The 6,000-nt window shown below is 42.5% G+C and overlaps 1 protein-coding gene across 1 annotated transcript in view; it reads right to left on the reverse strand.

The window, feature by feature from the left end:
- LOC111078773 overlaps nt 1-5,366 on the reverse strand; it is a 58,856-nt gene extending 53,490 nt beyond the window's left edge. Inside the window, exon 1 of the mRNA XM_041593477.1 lies at nt 4,710-5,366. The gene's annotated coding sequence lies outside the window, so the exon portion shown is untranslated. The remainder of the gene's footprint in view (nt 1-4,709) is intronic.
- Between the last annotated feature and the right edge of the window lie 634 nt (nt 5,367-6,000).

Genomic DNA, 6,000 nt, shown 5'->3' on the forward strand with positions numbered 1-6,000 from the left:
TGAGTCGAGTCGACGTTGCGGCCAGGGGCTCGACAGTCCGGCAGGGACTTGCATTTCTCTGGATCACGCAAACAGAGCGCAACGGACACGTCCCCATAAGAAAGGGGTGGGACAGAGTTCGAGTATGTGGCTATAACGGGGGGCGGGGCTGTACGAGTATAACAGCAAACAACAGCACTCTTGGGCCTGCCAATGGCACAGTTCAATTTCGCTTTAGACGGAGAACACAACAATAAAAGGAAAGAGAAACGGATGCTAAGAAAAATGAAACTTGTAGGAACAAGTTGTCATCGATTTAATCAGAGTAAAGTTTTATATACAATACGTTGACAGATTGTTTTTCTTTTGGGATAATTGTGGAACATCTGAATGAATGAATGATATCGATGGAAGGATAGATTCGATCTTCCATTTAATGTAAGCCAATAAACCACGTTAAGTTGCCTTTGGCCAGTAGTTCAGTTCTAGGAAGCAGTTCTGTTTATGCATAAGACCCACTCCCTGTTCCTCTGTTCTCTTTTGCAGCGGCAAATTTAATGCATGCGTTTCGGGAAGACCCATTCTGCAGAGAGAAAGAGAGAATTCCAAATGAAATACGCTCCTAATTAGTGGCGACCCTGTGCCCATTTTTTCACAAAGAGCCAAAAAAACGAGAAGTTTAATTATTTATGAAAACATGAAAAGCAAGCGCCTCTGCCTCTGCCACTGCCACTGCCATAGCAGCTGCCTCGGAACATTTTTCATTAGAGCGGGCGTTGTTCTGTTCCCGCTGCTCCCCGTTTCTTCCCCTCCATAAAGAAATGTTTTACAATGTAATTGCAAAACGTCCAAGTCCAAAGCTAAACCCAAACAAAAACCAACTTTGACCGACTACGGCCTGACCGCTGTTGCGGCCTTGAAGCTGGGGCTGACTGGCAAAAGGACTGGGCCAAATGAGCGCGGCACGGCGCGGGCTAACTCATATGTAATTTGTTTTTAGCGAGCTCCGACACAGGGCTCAAAGCATGCAAGGCAAAGAGCAAACAGCAGCACATACTCGTACTCATATACTGGTATTATATGGCCACGATATATTACACTCATACACGCGAGAGGGCCAAGAGCAAGCCAGCGAACAGAAATGGCCTACAGATACACAGGAAGCGGGGTGAAAGGGTTGTGGGAAAACAAGAGCCATTAAAAAGGCTGAGGGCAAAAGTCAAAGTGAAAGTATCACGGAAGAACCCGAATAAAATGTCGGTCACATTAGGGTAATATATATTTGATATGTTGGCGAGGGAATGTTACCAAGAAGGGTACATCGTTTTGGATAATGGTATGTCGGAAACATAACTCCGATTGAGGCTATAAAAGGTACTCGAACTTTACGATTCAGATGGACTCTGCTTATGGAAAGAATTGAAAGTGAATCATTAATAAATATTTACAAATTTTATATATTAATTTTTAAGGAAATTTAAAAGTCTTCATGAAACTCGAAAGTTGATTCCTTCAGGATAACCCAATAATATTACTTTTAAAATAAATTTTCTGTTTACTTCCGCATAAAAACTTTCCAAATTTGTTTTTGCTCAAAGAGAGAGCACTTGAAAACCATTTGCAACTCCAGTTAACAAACATATAAAAGAAAAGATGCAGAAAAAACTGTGCTCTGTTGGTTCAACAATTTACATTACAATATCATGTTGTATATTGTGTTCTCAAACAAGTAGAAGCTAAATGCCAATAAAACAAGCTTTTTAAAAAGTTTTCTATGTTTTTTCTGGGTTTTTTCTCTGGCTTTGTGTGTGTTCCAGGGACGTGTGTGTGCTCTGTGCTCTGTTCTCGCATCCCTTTTCATCATGTGCTGACACATCCTCTGCTCTTACTCGCTATTACCATGTATCTATGTATCTATGCATGCAAAATGCCCATTTTGGTCGCTGGCTAAATGCCTTTTTGTGTTCGTTTTTATTTTTATTTTGCCAGGGCAGGGACAGCGAGCCGGGCCCCGTTTAGCCTTCAACTCTGGCCGCTGCTTGATATTGATTTTTATACGCTGGTCGCTGGGTTTGTAGTAGTTTCTCTACAAGGTTTTTTAATATTTAAAATCGTTTTCTGTGTGTGTCTGTCCCTTTCTCTCTATCTATAAATACATGGCCCTCTCTCTCACACTCTTTGTTGCACAAACACAATTCGGAAATGACCCAAAAACAGCTTAAATCTCAATAAAAGGGCATTTTGACTTGAACTGTCAGTCGGATGGATAGTCAGGCGAAGGGTTTTCTGGGTCGATGTGTCGGGTCGCATCGGGTTGGGGTTGGGGCTGGGTGGATATGGGGTTGGGTCTGGCAGTGGGTCTCTTGTTTTTAGTCGTCAACATTTCTATGCCAAGTACTCTCTCATACACACACACACACACACATACATGTTCTCTGTTGTTATTCGCTCGGCAAAGTGAAATTGTGTTAAAAATCGCATTCCTTTCTCGGCTTCTGTGCAGCGGAAATTGAAAATAGCGTCGCGTTGTGTGCCACTCTCGTCCTTTTTCCTTTTCCGCTGTTGTTATTGCTGTTTCTGCTGCTACTGCCATTGCTGTACAAAATGCTCATATGGCATGAAAATTTAATTGGAGTAAAATGCTGCTGCACAACTCTCAAAAACTAGTTAGAGACAGCACACGGGAAAACGGGGAAAAATGCAAAAAAAAAAAAAAAGAAAGAAAGAAAACAAATCTAACCAGGGGAAGAAAAATCGCTGGCAAAACTAGCACATAAATCAGCGAGAGTTTCCTTTTTTATTTCCCCTCTCTCTTGCCTTTTCTCTCTTTCTCTGAGTGGTTATTTTTTGCTTCCTCTTTGGCTGCCACGAGATTGAAATGTGCATATGGCATTAGCTTTAAATATAGAAGAAGCTTATAAAAATAATATGAATCATGTGTGTGCGGCCGAGTGGTAACACAAATGTTTATTAGTCATATTCATAGAGTATCGTTCTGGGTTTTTAGTGGAGTCCGATTCGTGAAGTAGAATATTTATGGAGTGGGCAAAATAAATGAAAAAGGTATGAAGAAATAGGACAACAAAATCTCGAAACTTTAGCAAAATGCATTTGATTATAATATAGTCTTTCAGACAACAACTTCGACACAGTTTTCCACCCACAAACACAAACGCGTAGAACCCATACTAGCAACGCACAAAACAGGGCACAATATATTTATGAGCTTGAAGCTCGTAGTTACATAAAATGTAACGATATCTGAGGAGCTGCCTGGTTCTCCTAAAGCCCAAAATAAACACTTAATTTATGCCAGGGAACTGTGTGTGTGCCTCTGGGGTGCATTGCTGATAAATCAAAGCCCGCAAAGAGTCTTTGACACTGCTCTCGGCCATGGTCGAGTAGCGGCTGCCACCTACAACTAGATATCCACAGGCTACAGTCCACACAGCCCACAAAATTTGGTCACTTGTATGTCTGCCCCTGGGGACTGGGACTGGGTCTATGCCGGAGAGCCAAAAGAGTCTAAAACAAGAAACAACAAAAAAAAAAAAAAACACACGTTACGTGCACACATTTTATGCTGACATCAGCTGTTTTGGGAAGAGCTTACGGCTTGGATTTGCTGCTTTGACCTCGTTTTTCGAGAGCCCACAAGCCAAAGTAACAAACAAGTACCAACGTATGTATACGTACAACAAAAATGGCAGAACACGGAAAAAGACAACACAGGAATATGTTGTCCAATGGCCAAATATTTGCCGTAATGCGTTCGGAAAACACAAATCCAGAAGATGATGGAAATATATTTGGATAAGAGAAAAGGAGTCCCGTCCCCGTCCCCCAGTGAAAGCATAACTCATACACCATGTGGACGGAGTTTTGCTTGATGATTTCCCTTCCCCCCTCCCTCGGGCGGCTCAATGACAAAGTTCAAGAGGGCGAATGGAGATAAAACATTATGGAGCATCATCAACAATGTTTAAAACGAAATTAACTTGAGTCGAGTTAAAGGGAGACTCCTTCAAAAGCTTCGATGCCAGCAAAAGTTCATCAACATCAGCAAAATCATGAAGGAAAATTAATTTTTAAAATCCCTGAAGGGAGAATGGGACTGAATAATAATTTGTAAAGGGATTTTTGATGAATTTTCCAACAAAATGCAGTAATTTTCCCTAATGTTCGAAAATTCCAAAACAATAAATGAATTTCGTTATGCATTGGGCGCCAGAGAGTGCACTGTAAATGCCTTCGAGACCAATTTTCATTAGTTAAGCACTTTGGCTTGGGAAATCTTAGTTCAGTTCCGACCTGCGACAAAGCTGAAAAAAAGTATAAAGGCCAAAAACTATGTCAGGCAAACCCACAAATATAACCAATACAAAAATAATCCAACAGTTGATGCTCCGAGTAGTTCGTTGTCCTACAAAAGTGCCACAAAAGTTGTGGGGACAACGAGCTGGCTGCCTTTCTTTAGTGGCTGGCAGACTTGTCTTTGTAGCCGGCTTAAGGATTGCCATCTCTTTCCCCTGTATCTCTATTATGTACATATCCCTGTGTGTGTGAGTAAAAGATAAACTTATGGCACACACACACACACACTGAGACTAAGATAGAGCGCAGGAAACGAGAATAGATGCCTTTCTCTCGCTCAGCAGGCTCCCTGCCGCCACCCATTTGGCACACGTCACACGTAGGGAAAATTCGATTTTCTTTTTGGTTTCGCTTACTTTAAGTTTTGTGTGTGACTTTCTGATGCACTGAATAAGACTTCAAGACTTGCAAAATGCTTTAAATGCTTCCTTTGTGGTGGTGTTGGTTTCTTCTAAGATTATTTCTGGCTGTGTTTTGTTCTGGCGCTATATGTTTGTCTGTGACATGTTTCTGGTCAAATGCGGCGACCTTGACTGTCAGCAGCACACTGCATTGCACTGGTCCTCAGCCTCGGCAGGGAGGCGTCTATCTCTCACTGTTCTGGCCACATTTTCATTTAAAATAAACTTTGTTTCAACGCGCAATCAATAAAAACAACACACGAAACGAGCACGTTGCGTTGCGTACACGTAACGGCCACTTTCTCAACTTTCTTTTGGAATTCACAAAACACACGTACACGCACACACACACACACTACAGCACGGTGGGGATCTCTCTCATTTTGCGGTGAAAAATTGACAGCTGCATATGCGTTATTATGTTGATGATGAGATTTCCTGCTTATATGGTAAGCATTTTATTTATTTTCCTTTCTTCCTTTTTTTTTTATTTATTGTGGGGGCCTTGCTTTGGCTGAGCAACGTGAACGCGAGGCGATTGGCGTGTGGCTTGCGCGCTGGGTCTTCGTGCACGGTACGCGTCCTTGTTCCAACTACTGACGTTCGAACGGTGTGACATGGCCACAGACTCGAGAATCGGAATCCTGGACGCCCCCCAAAAGAAGGCAGGCCACAAAATAAGCTTTTACTCGGGCTTTTACTCGCTCTCTGCTTTCTTGCTCTCTCAGAGTCTCTTCCTCTCTCTTCGAGCACTTTCCATTCAGCTGATTGCATGCGCCTGCTCCGCCTGGTCCTCTCTCTTGTGTGCTGTGTGCTGTGCTGTGCTCTCCCGTGTTGGTTGTCCCAGGCTCTTTTTTCATGCACGTGTTCTCCCTTTTGCCACCACCCGTTGGCTTCTTCACGTTTTTGTTTTGTTTTCATCATTCGTCGTTGGGCAAGGTTAACAAAAACAACTGTGTGCGCGTGTATGCGAATATCTGTGTGTGTCTGTGCCTGTGTCTGCTAGTGGGTCTGGGCGCCAACATTCCAAAACATCTGATTGCTGTCAAAAAATGCTCCATGTGTCAGAGATTCGGTTGGACATGCGCATTTCCACCCCTGAAAACCGTCAAGAAGATGATAGCTGGTGGTTTCTGGGCTTAGATATTCGCTTTATCTGTGGCTATGGCTCTGGTTTATGGTTTATGGTAAGGAAAATTAAGTAGATTTTTCGATTAATGGAGTGAATTTGAGTGGGGTAGCTGAG

The sequence above is a fragment of the Drosophila obscura genome, unplaced genomic scaffold (genome assembly GCF_018151105.1).
Source record: "Drosophila obscura isolate BZ-5 IFL unplaced genomic scaffold, ASM1815110v1 contig_1, whole genome shotgun sequence".
Taxonomy (NCBI): domain Eukaryota; kingdom Metazoa; phylum Arthropoda; class Insecta; order Diptera; family Drosophilidae; genus Drosophila; species Drosophila obscura.